This window comes from Argiope bruennichi, chromosome 1 (genome assembly GCF_947563725.1).
Source record: "Argiope bruennichi chromosome 1, qqArgBrue1.1, whole genome shotgun sequence".
Lineage (NCBI taxonomy): Eukaryota > Metazoa > Arthropoda > Arachnida > Araneae > Araneidae > Argiope > Argiope bruennichi.
The window spans coordinates 143,109,179-143,123,592 of record NC_079151.1 but is presented as its reverse complement, the minus strand read 5'-3'; the positions used below and the strand labels follow the sequence as shown (position 1 = coordinate 143,123,592).

At 29.9% G+C, this 14,414-nt stretch overlaps 1 protein-coding gene across 4 annotated transcripts in view; it reads right to left on the bottom strand.

Moving 5' to 3' along the window:
• The window catches only part of LOC129987846 (toll-like receptor Tollo), a 307,447-nt gene that overhangs the window by 228,907 nt on the left and 64,126 nt on the right, over positions 1-14,414 (bottom strand). The window contains exon 1 of one of the 4 annotated variants that reach the window (XR_008785617.1): positions 6,519-6,559. The exons of the other annotated variants lie outside the window; for them this stretch is intronic. The gene's annotated coding sequence lies outside the window, so the exon portion shown is untranslated. Of the gene's footprint in view, positions 1-6,518; positions 6,560-14,414 lie in introns of those variants that run through there. 4 annotated transcript variants of the gene reach the window in all.

The window sequence follows — 14,414 nt, the reverse complement described above, 5'->3', positions numbered from 1 at the left end:
TTTCAATAAAACTAGCCACATTCTCTGACTAGATGCAAATTCTTTGTTGAACTAGCAAAAAATCTGTAACAAGAATCCAGAAAAATAAGTCCGTTTCTATTGGAAAAATTACTTTACAGATACTTCAAAATATATTTCAAATTTTAGTCCCTTAGAAAACAAAAAATTAAAAAAAGAGAGAAAGAGAGAGAGAAATTTCGTAAAGAGAAATTTATATTTCAAACATTGTACCATTTATATAAAGATTCACTGCCAGACAGCTTTCCAGACACAATGTTAAGTGAATTAATTACTGTATTAGCAAATCTTATCTAAAAGTAATGAAAAGAGAATGGTAACTTTCTATAGTTTGTCTCAACTGTATATAATTATTTACAAAAACATGTTTTGCATTTACATGGACAGATAAAGGTTTCAGTCTCTGCAATGCTACAGATTTAAAAAAAAGCATCGGAATTTAACTAATCATAAGGGGAAAATAATAACCGTAGAAATAATAAGATTAACTTTTACACAGTATTTCAACCCTTTCCGAATTTGACAACTCTTGTATCAACATCTTTATTAAAATACATCTCTTCCATTTGGTTATCAATATAAGTCAAACTTCAAGAAGAATGTTATCAAATCGATTGATCAACTTCTCATTCTTAAAAGACCATCTGTCAGTTTCATTTACACGGAAAATCTTTGATTATATTAATTAGCTCTTTACTTAAGCACACATTTGGTCACGCGAAAGTCCTCAAATTCTCCGGCACACAACACCTCAAACATACACACGAATAAAAAGCCTTTATTTTTCGAAGAACCGACTTAACAAAAAGCAAGGGTGAACAGAGTGTGTGTTTGAAAGCAGAACCCTTTTTCGTGCAGGGCCTGCAGATAATTCATCTGTAATTGAGATGTCTTCCTCAGCCTCAATAAAAAGAATCACGAACAACCGTCGGAATGATATTAAATACAAAATTAATGAACCCTGTGAAGGACGTACATGTAACAAATAAGGTTGTAAGTGCACCTCTGCCGCTGCTGGGATTGCCAGACGGGCCCGTGCAAAAGATAAAGAAAAGTCACCAGCCAAGATGGCAATCATTTGCAATCAGTGTCAATCACTGCGGATACAATCAATACAAAAAATACAAAAATAGGAAGCTTCGCAAATTTACGGGGCGGAGCTTGAAGATGCATTTACTCTGCTTTTAAAAGAGAGGGGGGAATGAGAGACGTGAAAATAAAATAACATAAAAAATAATAATTGATAAGCCCCGGTTTCTAGCGGCATCAATTTGCTCTGCAGGCCAGGCTTCCAGAAAGGCATGGGTTTCAGAAGTGCAACAAAAACTTTTCGGAAATCTGACAGGGTAAACGCTGGTTAGCTGAAGGAAGAAAAAATGTAATAAAATGGTTCTTTTCTTTTCTTTTTTTTAAAAAAAAACGTCGAATGGAACAGGAGACGAAAGCGGCAACGTCACTTGGAGAGTAAGTTATCTATCAGCTTTCGGATTCGTTTTGGATAAATTCGTTTCAAAGGTTCTTTTTTCATTTCATTTGACCCCTCGGACATTTTTATGAATGATGATAAATACGTCTGTCTTACTGTTAAACACATTTAATTCATTTCATTGTTGAATAAATGTTTCCTTTTCTTTTTAAGCAATGCAAAACATGCAGCTCACGACTTTCAACCTTTCATTTAAAACAATTCAAAATCATCGTTAAATTAACATCCGCTTGCAATTTTTTTTTTTTTTTTTTTTGGTTAAAACCTAAGCTATCCTAATAAATCTAATAAAATAATGGAAACAAAAATAATTCTTATAATCGTTATACTTTCTGAAATCTCATTGTATGAATGAGATAGCACACACGCACACACAACCATAATAACTACAATAGTCATTGTCAGCATTAGCAATAAATGATCTTTTGTTCTAATAGGTGGCAGACATTATGTCATACATTTGTCAAACATTGAAGAATTCTTACTAGTTGCGAGAAAGAAAAAAACTTGGTATTATCCGGGTATCAAACATAAACATTTATCCATGTTGTCCAAAGACATTACAGACAAAAATAATATTATTGTTTTTATAAATATCATTCCTAAAGAAAATATATGTGTCAAATAAAATACTGAAAATATCTTGCTTTTTTTAAAACATGCTACTACCAACGACATCAACGACGGTATCAAAGACATATAAGCTTTAAAGAATTTATGCAATTAAATGATTATATTATGTAAATTTATGTTTGATGTGAGATATTTTCTAATAGAACAGGAATATTGATATTTATGCAGAAATGAAAAGTAACATAAAAGTGTCAAAAATTTCTCATAAATATATGCTAAAAATCCTTATGTAATAGCACACAAAAATTCAAAATAAAAGAATTAATGAAAGGTTTGTTTGTTTTATTTTAAAAATACTTAAATTTATTATTATTATTATTTTAGTGAACAAAGCAATCACTTAAGGAAAAATTCATAGTACGAATCTAAAAAAAGATAATCGGTATTTCTACAACCCATAACAAAATACTACTCTTTTGAAAGCTGATTACAATTATGCCAAGATAAAAAAAATAAATATAAAATTCTAATTATATAAGTATCTATAGAATTGTTTGATTTATGTGTATAATTTTTGCAAACTGTGACAATGGAATTTCAAGAAATAACAAGACTCCAATACTTTCTCTGACAGTTGCACTTAAAGAGTATAAATCAGTTCGATGGTTCGGAAAGTTGGAGACTAGGTACAGTTAAAAGAAAAACACCTACAAACTTCTAAGCGTATTAGTGTTTATTTTTAAAATAGAAGCAAAGAAATTAATTAAGTAATGAACAACAAGAGGTGAAAAAGTAGAGCATGGGAGCAGAGAAAAATTAATTCAGCTTATTAATAATGGATTGTACACCACGCAAACAAATGAAGAATGCTTGTTTCAGAAAAACCTGTTTCGAATAAAGAAAAAGGACCACGTTGTATATAACAATTGATGTTTTCAGTTTCTCTTGTACACAATAACATTCGTTCTTGGCGAAACGTTAGCGTTTCTACTTTCCCAAACTTAATTTAATAAATGTAAATAGGCAATCTAAGAGTAACAGTTTCTAGACATTATAATTAGAATTTGGGTTTCAAATCAAAAAACAAAACAAAAAATGCTTTTATTCTATTATAAAATATATTAGGATAGACAAATTGAAATTCAAAAGTTGCACCAGAGCACTTTGTTTTGATTTCCAATTTGCTATGAAACAGAAGAGTTAAATTAAACATTAAACAACTGCATCGGTAAATATATTTATCACAGTTACCTCCTGAGAAAAAAAAATCATTTTTTTTTCTTTCAACTGTAAATACTAATTCGTTTTTTCGCCTCCTGTCTCAGTAAATTCATGACGTGTATTTACTGCATATACTGCATCTGTAACAGTTATGTTTGTATTTCAAGAGTATTTTTGTGAATAAATATAATTGAAACACGAAAAATTCCTGATCGGCGAGATTAGATAAATAAAATTAATACAATTTTATAATTACGAGCTATCGTTGTTTAAAAATTTCTGCTCAACAGACATAACATTATTCCACTATTCGTGATTAAAATTTCAAATGTCAATAAAAACTCGCGCTATTTTAAATATAAAATAAAGGAGTAAACTGAATTTATGTCCAGCTGCGCTTTCAGCCTAAGGTTTATGTCAAAGTAAAAAAAGTAAGAAAAAAATAACAATCATTCCTTTCTGAATGGACCTAGAATTTTTCATTTCAACAAGCAGAATGCATTAAAAAAATAATAATAAATAGTGAGTAAGACAGGAAGGTGAAAAAAGAAAAAGAAAATACTTCATTATTTTCCTAAATGTTTTTCTTCTCATACACGTGGTACAATCAATAGAATGCTATTAATTAAGTCTTATTTTAAATTACTCGAACTGTACCTTAATTTTGTGCTTTTTTTTAACCTTGCAGAATTTATGAGTGAACTACTATATTAAATAACTATTTCAACTAACACCGTACTTAATATCGTTTTTAAGGACTTCATAAAAAATGATAAAAGCAATGAATCAATTTCATTGCTTGCATTCATCATCAGATTCGAAGAAACTCTAATACTGTATGCAGCTTTATATCAATGACTGCTTAATCTCTCCTGGAATGTAACATTAAAAAAAAAGGAAAGGTTTTGCATTAAAATCAACGGTAAAAAAACTTCAAACACCGTGAAATGCATCCCGAAATTCGGAAGAAAAAAAGAATCTGTTTTCTTCCCTTGCAAGTTGGCGGTCACTTTGCGGTCATTACTATCAGAGCGGTTTCATTATTCTATTTAGGTATACGTAAAACATTATTTCCTTTTTTTTTTTCAGTCCAGACAACGGCTGAAATTTCATCTCAAAGTCACGCCTGAACGAACTCTAGACGCTGAAATTAGTAGTTTATATAGGGTAAATTACTGATGAATTTTGGACACATAATAACACTGCTACAGGAAAAAATGGTTCAGATTACATCGTTATAATGTATTTGAAATATTTAAAGCAAATAAAAAACATGGAAGTATGGATTGTCATATAATATTTTTATACTTCTCCTGCATTTATTTATAAATGAGTATTTAATAAAAAATTAAATATTACCTCAAACAAAGGAACAAAATTAGTTATAGTTCTGCATAAATAAAAAACTGTAAAAACTTTTTTTTTTTGACACAAAAGAAATCTAAAACATTATATTACTACCCTAACTATCGATTTTCTCCATATCTTTCTTGTGAATACTTAAAAAAATAAGAAATATCATACTACTTAATGAATATTTTTTTTCTTTTCTTATTTAAAAACTATTTCTTTTGCATCAGCAAACAACATGGCAATACGCAAAACGTATTTAGAAAATAAAAATTAAAATAGCTAAAATATCAGAAAAAAATTATTTAAAAAAGATTTATTTCACTTTACTGATACTTAAAACTTTTTTAAAACTTAAAAATTGATTCAAAAATTGTTGCTTTTAACTTTTGATGGAGATTGCGATTTATATTTAAGCTGCAATTCGAACTGTCCAACTAAATTTTGCATCAATTGCTTAGAAATTATTAATATCTAAGGAGGAAATATTAGCTTCTTATATTCTTCCTAAAATATTTTAAGCATAATTGGGACAATCTATAATTTTTGAAGAATTAACGAGATATTAATACTCGTCAATGCTACAGAGTTTCTTATTTGAATTAAAAAATGAAGGACGATAACGATATTTTTTCAATATTTTACGGTCTTACTTTTATTTATTTATTTTTTTCAATGTATACAGTCTCTCTCTTCATATTACATATGAATCTCAACTACAGCTAATAATAATGAAGTTTTATTTTGATGATTTTGCAGAATAAAGTGTTTGATTTAGACCCTATTTGATACAGATATACTTTGGAGGGTAAAAATATACACCTAGGAGTTATCTTTTTAAATTTTAATTAATTAAAAAATTTGTGAGATTTTAATATTTTTTCGAGAAACTCTCGAAAATATTATTGCGCAAAGCTGACTTTTACAACATTTTGGGAATTAGTTTTTTTTTTTTTTTTTTAATGATATCGAACAAATAATTGACCAATTTTTTCCCTGAATATTTTTAAATTAAAAATATTTTGTGCGGTATTTCCAAATAAGAGATCATTTGGCAAGATCCTTCTCGCAAATAAATTGAGATCATTTTCATTATTTCATCTAATATTGTGCATATCCCCTCCCTCCCCATTGTTCAGCACTAAGGGAGAAATATTCTATTAATTACATGCTCAATATCCACCAAAAGTCAAGAAGTAAAATGATTTTGACACATTATTGGAATGACATCATGAGACTTCAAATAGATTGTTTAAGAAATTTGAATGTTTAATATCCTAATGTCATGTGACGATGCGTAGTCACCTCAGAGACAAAAAATATTTGTAATCACATTTCTAGATGTAGAAATCTTAATTTTCTGAGATTTCTACATGTCTATTTGTCTAAAAATAGTTCTTTATTTTATTAAATAAAGCTTAATTAAAGATACGAAATACTATAACCACTTAAAATTGTTTTCTTTAAACTAAAACACATAAAAGAAGAATTTGCGAGTAAATAAACGATTATTTAAGAAATAAATGCATCCTATCCAGAATCAGAAAGGGAATAAAGCTAGTTCTCGTCACAAGTTATAAAAAAATTTCACAAATTCTTAAATGACGCAGAATAGTTTTCATTTTCGACTTATATTAGATGAAATGAAAATTGAAATTCATGTTCTTCTTTTCAAGCCTTTTAGCAGCAAACATTTATTTACTAATTAGACTTATTTCACATATAGCAAGAAAAATTTTAACCATGTCTGCTATAAACAGTGAAGGAAATTTTAACAAATATTAATAAACACCATTCAATATTGATGATATTAAAAACATCATCATCCCCCCTTAGAAATATACATGCAAGGTAAAAATCATTAACTTACTTTTCAGATATTAAGGAGTCTATCCCATTATTTCCAAAGAGGTAGTCGAAATGGTCTCACAGTAAAGAAAGCGCATTAAATAAGACTCTGTAGAACCAATTTCAGTCAGCACATGTTTTCGGAGCAAAAAATCTTGATAGAGTGACTGACACGCATTGTTTATATTTTGCCGCCACCTCAATTTTATTAAGACTACAAAGCCGCCAACAAGTACACCGAGCTGCACCCAGAAAAGATACTCAATAAATGTAGGCACGGCCTATTTGTAATGGATCATTCCAGCGAGATTTCTTAACAAAGTGATTAATTCTGTCCAACCTGCAACGTGCTTGGGAAGACCTTGGGATCTTAGCATCGAGAAGTACCAAAACAGCTGAAGGGGATATCGGCTGAATGACCTTGAACTCTGACATCGTCATTAGCGATTCGCCAGTGTTTTAATAGGTTATGGGTTATAAAGTTTGAGAAAAGGAATACCGAAGACCATCTTTCTTAGTAGAACGCCATCGTTTCTAAAATGTGAAGGAATTATAATTACTATACTGCACAACCGGAAGCAATAAGCCGCATGGAATGTAATTTGCCCAAAATGTTCTGGGAATTCTCTCTCCTCAGGAAATTCTTAAGATGCTCCCAACTTTCTTGACTTGGTAATTAAGACTCATATTGAAGATGGTTAATAATGCATACGTGAGACAAAAGGATTTCCATTTCGGGAAATTAGGAAGAGAGATAAAAGTTGGGAGATTACTTGGGAAGAAATTGGAGCCACGTTTGAAAGTGGCAGCACTATTTCGTGGGTAAAAGGAGTTAGTGTCTAGTTGAGAAATTCGAAAATACTTTTGAAAGCGATATTGGAAATGGAGATAGATGCAAATACTTTGGAGAACTCATAATTAGTATCTTTTTTGCCGTAGACGACACTTTTAAATAAGCATTTTATACTTCGCGCATGGATGTTTCCTTTTTTTTTTTCATTTACTGTAATTCGTTAATTATTTTCATCTGAACTACAATTGTCACTTTATTTTATCAATAAATCCTCACCGTAATTCTGTTGAAAAGAAATCGAGGAAAGAATGTCTCACAGCAATTAGTTAACTATCTAGCTACGAAAACTTCAAAATTTTATTTAAATAAACTTAGTAGATATGCTGAGATAATACAAGAAGTTTTCAATCTAAAATTAAAGTCTCAAACCTTCTGTTCAAAGCCAACAGTGATACAGAACATTATTTTAATGATATAATTTTTTAACAAGAAAAAACTAATGCTAAAAATTCATTCAAAATAAGATTTTTTTTATCAGATATTTCTTTTTAATATTTGTTATTGAGTTATAAAATTATATATATGCATAAACCGTTCTTGGCGTTTTTTTAATGACCACAAGTCAGTGACCACTGTCCCCGAAAAAGTTTCATTTCTAGAAAGAAATCAGTTTGCAGACATTTCATGTGACTGAAATCATGTGAATAAGCTCTTTAAAAAAATACATTTTTTTTTTCAGTTTTTAATTAAAATGTAGACATTGATATATCTTTGACAAAACGAAAAAAAAGTTTAATGTCATACAATACATATTATCCTTGTGAAATAACAATTCCAATCATGCTATTAATTAAGAATAAATAAAATCTTAATTGCGATCTTGGCACAAATTACGCGTAAAATTAGTAAATACATAGCTCGCCATATCGAAACTAGTTACAATCAGACATGCTTGATTTTTTTTTATCAATAATTGATTTTAAGTTGGAAAATATTTCATAATGGCGTATTATTGATTTTTATTTATGTGTTCTAGAAGAATACATCCGCTACTTGCATTTGGAACAAGCGAAATAAACAAAAGTAGCAATTAGAAATATATAATTTCCCTTTTCAATCAGTTCCATGCGAAAATCAAAATTAAATGATTCCATTTCCATCGCAAAAAAAGAGAACCATGATCATAAAATTAGGAAATTGTAATTAAATATTCAGAAATGTTAACCAAATCGAATCAGCATTCAAATAAGTTTTTAGCAAATTTCTATTAAACTTTTTACAAAGACTCCCACTGTTATTTTCAAACATGAAGAAGATTGAAAGAAAAAAGCCCTCTAAGAATCTACATCAGGAAGACCCCAAATGTAAATAATCATATATTTAAGGAACCAGGCAAATTAATGCAAATTATTTAACGGTATCCCAGGGAAATGTTATCTAATTTATTTCTTACATTTACAGTTATATTTAACATAGCATCAAAAATAATCAAAGTAGATAACATATTAATTTTTCTGTCTATTAATTCTTCTGATGGAATCGGGCCGCGGTGGCCTAGTGATAAGGTCTTGACTTCGGAACCCAAGGGTTCAAGCTCGAGGCCCGATTCCATCGACGAACTGCAGTGTAAGCGGTTCCGGTATACGTTAAATCCGTCGGGGCCAAACGTCTTCACGCCGGTGTGATGCGGAAGCTTGGCGAGGAGGATACCAGCCCAGACTTCGACCTCGTCATCAGACAAAACTCAAAATGACGAGTTCCCAAAGTAACCGCAGTGTTACTTTTAAACGGGACGTTAATACAACTAAACTGAACCCTTTCGCTTAAAAATTCGAAATAAAACGTTAATGATAAAAATAAATGGCAAATTACGTTTCCTTTAACATTTATAAAATAAACAAAAGCAGATTTTAGTTGTATTTGCAGTAAATAATAAGCACGAAAGCAAATTTCAACAGAGTATTAATGCAATATACTTTTTTAAAAATCCTCCTGAAACCAGTTATTTTAATGCCTATCTATATAGAAAAACTCTGCATTTATTCAAGCAACGCAGAAATTCATATTTTAGCACACTTATTTGAAAAGCACCGAAATATATAATGATTATTGAATTATTATGGTTATCATCCAGTTAATTTCTTTTTCTTTCGTATTCTTCTTTCAGTCATTTGTTAAGGGTGCTCCGTTTCGAAAAGCAGATGGCCACGTTTCCATACCATTACCAGTTCAAACATTAGGAACGTTATGGAGGGCAACAGTTTTCGACTAATCAATAAAACCATTAACTAAATAAACTGAGTAAAAAATATGAAAAAGAGAGGGGAAAAAAATGTGACAAAAAAAAGTAAGAACCTGTCTTAACCGATACGATTAGGAAAGACTAATTAACCATCAGGACAGACGAAGAGAAGAAAAAAATAAAATAAAATAAACAGACCACGAGAGAGAGAGAGAAAAAAAAATCAGAAAATGTTTAAATGTTGAAATAAAAACCTCTTTTTGGTTATTCTTTTCTTACCATTTTGATGCTAATGAAGAAAGTAGACCTTGTTAACTTTTTTTCGTTGTTTTCTTTTTTCTTTTTAAAAACCTCAAAAGGTTCAGGCAGGCTTTACACAAAGGGATTTGTATGTGTATGTGTATATGAATTCTCCGAAAAAAAAAGACGCGAAACATATGAGGTATCTTTTTTTTTTTTCCCTTATTATTATTATTTTCATTGAATCAAACATTCTGCTTTTAAAGTTAGACAGAAAAAAAAAAGTTGAGGGAAAGGAAGATGGCTTTTCGGGATATTGCCGGTTAATTAAATCTGCCATTTCAAAGAGCAATGTGATATAAGGATATCTTCATTTTTTTAAAAATCGTTTTACTAAACAAAAGATCAAAAAGTTAAAAATGAGTAGAGAATTTTGTAAAGAATTAGATTGCTGTTAAAATTCCTAATATATGGAAATACAGACATCTTTATAATATTTCATCCTTTATCCTGATATTTTTTTTATCAGAAATATTCCAGTTTTCCTCCCATATGATATAAGGAATGGAATGATATGATATAATATGGAAGCTGAAAAAAAATTAAAAATAAAAAGCCACGATTATAAGCTGTTTTATGTATTATCTGATCAATTATATAGGGCAAAAGTATGTAGTTTATATGAAAAGTAGCTTTTGAATTTAAAGAAAAAAAATGCGATATCAAAACATTAACTTCAGCTAAACATAACATTAATAAAATAAAAAAAAGGCATTATTTATAATAAATTGTTTTAATTAAAAAACTAAGATAAGGAAAATGCCAAGGAAAAAAATATCGAATATGAAACAAAGCAGTTTTTTTTTTTAAAGTATTTTAAAGAGATTATGGTACCAAAAAATGAACAATAATCTTTTAAAATACCAATGCATTCTTATAGAAGCAATATTTTTATTATGTATTTATTTGAAAATTTATTTTTCTATCATTGCTGAATTTACGTTTAGCATTTAATCCGCATTGCATTAAAAAAAAATATTAAAAGATCCCACCCAACTTGTCATGTTGGTTAGTTTAAGAAAATGAAAAAATTGTTGAATTCACAAGTCGGATTGTTGTTTGTTGATTCCACAAGCCGGAATCAACAAAAGTCAACTTATTATTTGACCAAGTATCCTCCTCCCCTATATTTAAATCTCTTTTCAATACTGTTCTTATGACGATTATTTGTTTTCAGTATTTCTTTAAAAGATTATCTTCTTTTTTCTTTTTCTTTTTTTGAGGAAAAGGGTAATACAAACCGGAATACATTTTAAGCATTTCCGTTTATTCTATTTCATTATATTTGTAAAAACAACAACAACAACAGCAAAAAACAATGTGATTTCGCTTAGCAAGCATAATCCTTTTCGTATGTTAAATTTTTCAGATAGTCTGTATCTTAATCATAATGTGAAGTGTTCATGAAACAATTTTTTACATAGCATCAATGTAAAACATGATAACGCGTTCCATTCGGGAAAATGAAATCCAACTTATGAAAAAAAATTGTTCAATGGGACATGCACCTATCAAACTGGAAAAAGAGTTTTTCTTATTACACTTCACCCCTCTGCAATGTAAAATCAACTAAAAGTGATACACGAAAGGATTCTGGAAGCAAAAATAAGTATATACCGAAATAAAAATCTAGTATAACTCGTATATATATATATATGGTGCGATACTTTGCCCAAGGGTAACAAACGTGCATGTCTGACTTTTTTTTTTTTTTTGAAAGAAGAAAACCAATAGCAGCAGGCCAATTTCCAATAATCTAGTTTTAAATTATAACGCTGGTTCAAAACATAGTTTGCAAATACAATTCATAACCTTCCCTCTATCATGAATTATATTTGTTTTCTCCTATAGTTGCTAGCACTCAAAATGGTAAATACTGAAGTCAAGCAGTAATATTTGTATCAAATAAAATTGAATTAATATACACCTCCTTTAAAAAAAACTTTTTCGCGAAATAGAAAAATAACTAAAGTTTTGTCTCTGGTTTTACAATAAAAAAAAAAAAAAAAGAAATTCCTATCTTTTTTTTTTTTTTCCCCTGTCTGATAAATGGACATTTTCAAGTTAACTCTATTTTTTCATAGCCACACTGAATTGTTGAACAAAGGTCCATTTCCTTTTCAGCATTAAATTTTTATGGGACTTATAACTAAACGGATATAAATTCCATACTAAGCACACAAATATTTCGTTGTAGATACCTAAGAAAACAAAACGGAGGAAAAGAATACTCTTTAACAAGAAAAATTTAATGAAAGGACTTGGGAGGAGAGACAGGAATAGTTCCTATTCCGTGACGCTGAAATGACTACACCTACGAGCTCCACCCCGGCCTAAGTAAGATAAAATTGAGAATTCCACCGGCAAAATATCCGTTAAACTGGCGCTTGAAGGCAAATCCCCTCGGCGGCACTTCGATTTCGTGACTATTAGAGATCCAGATAAGACGCAGAGATAAGTAATCCCGTCAAATAGGTTTCTCTCGAAGATAAGAGACGCAAGAATCCAGGTTTTGTCCGAAAGAGTCCAAGAAAAGCATTTAGGCAGGGACCAGAATCGCAAAATCCCCTCCTCGGCGAATCCGGACTCCTTATCTAACAGAGGAGGAAGGAGTGTTACCCAAAAAAGCTCGATAAAGATGGGTGGCTTGCACTGACATCAAATGGTGAAATTTTTAAAGTTTATTCTAGATAAATGGTTTATCTTATTCACCTTTTGTCGGAAATTTTAAAAGTGCTCAAATGAAATTTCAATTAAAGTTATATATTTCTAATTAATATGGTGTACAGTAGATTTTTTTTTCCGTGCACACCAATAAGTATATTGCACCAAGATTTCAATTCTCCATGGAATCAATTTTTCTTATTGCCCATTATATAGATAGATATATTTTAAATTTCCCTGCCCATTTATATGATGGATTGATTTATTGCGAATACTGTAAACGAACTTAAATAAACTCTTGAGTGATCAAAAGAAGATCCAGTCATCCAATATCTTAAAAAAAGAATGGAAATAAGTAAATTCTCCGCAAAAATCTCTGATTACAAACGATATTTTGACGTAATCGAGAAATTAAATTAAAAAAGGACTAATAAATATTAGCAAAAATTAGAAACGCAGATAATTTTTATCATGTCCATCTGTAAGATGTACAAATGATAAGGAATATGCAGCGTTAAATGGAACATTAATCACTTTTAATTAACTTTATCTTATTAAGACGCAGCACTAATTACTTTTGGTTCATATTATTTTATTAAAACGTGGTATTAATCACTTTTAGTTAACTTTATTTTATTAAGACACAGCCCTAAACACTTTTAGCTTTTATTTTATTAAAACGTAGCATTAATCAATTTTAGTTAACTTTATCTGATTAAGATTAATGTTTGAACTCGAAGTGAATTTATTTTCAATTGCTCGTCATTTTAACAACAAATATATAGGAGATTTTCAAGGTAATTATCTTATTTTCTATAATAAGGTAAAAAAATGCATACTATATTAAAATCTAATAATACCTGGAATAATATACATTATTTAAAAAAAAAATTTTAAATTTAAAAGCAGTTACATGAAATTTACCTAAGATATATCGTGTTAGTTTTAAAAATTGCATAAAACTATGAATATAAATATGTCTTTTAGATTTTTATTTTTTTATTTTTATTATTACTGTCAAATGCTACACTTTGAAGTTCCATCTTTATTTCAAAGCCCAGACGTATTAAAAAGACCTGAAAAACAACTTCTCACTGAAAAGCAAAGAAAGAATCAATAAACAGAAAGAAGAAAACAGGATACCTGAAGTCTAGCGGCGTAGTTGAATAATCTTGCAATGTAATCTCATAATGAATTCCGCGGAGATACAAAACAGTAATGCAAGTAACATCTACAGCAGTTGACACAATATTTACTCTGCCACTTTATTCCTATGGGACCAACCGAAAGAAGAAGTGCACAAATTTCTTCTCGTCGGAAAATATACACACAAATAAAATCCGAATAGCACACACACACACATCCATATACACATTAAACATTGCGTGGGACAAAATGCTACAGAACAGTTACAGCAACAACAAACCGTATCGTACAGTCACAGTCGGAGAAAGAAGTCTCCGACTTGAGTTATGGAGTGCCATTGGACCGTTTATTCCTTCTTCTTTCTTTTTATCTCTTTTCTTCTACCTTTCTTCTGGTTTCTGTCGCTGACAAGAAGACGGGGATGAATTTTGCGGCAGAACTTCTTGGAAGATTTGCGGAGTTCAAATCACCAACGTTTTACGACTTGCTGCCTTCGAATTCAGTTCCTTGAGCTGCCGTTTGGATTCGCTACGTTTAGTATGGAAGGAATTCGCAAAGTCGAAAGAAAAAAAAAGCTTAGAAATGTACCTGGAAATAGGAACAGTATTTTATATTTTATTGGTCCAGTTCTGTGTTTTTTTGTATGATTTATTGTGAGTTTCTGCTGGATCAAAATGACTCGCAAACAAAACTGTCTCAAAATTGCCATCTAACAAGATTTATGCTTAACGATAAATTTAGTAGAAGAAATTAAATATGAGATTTTAAATCAG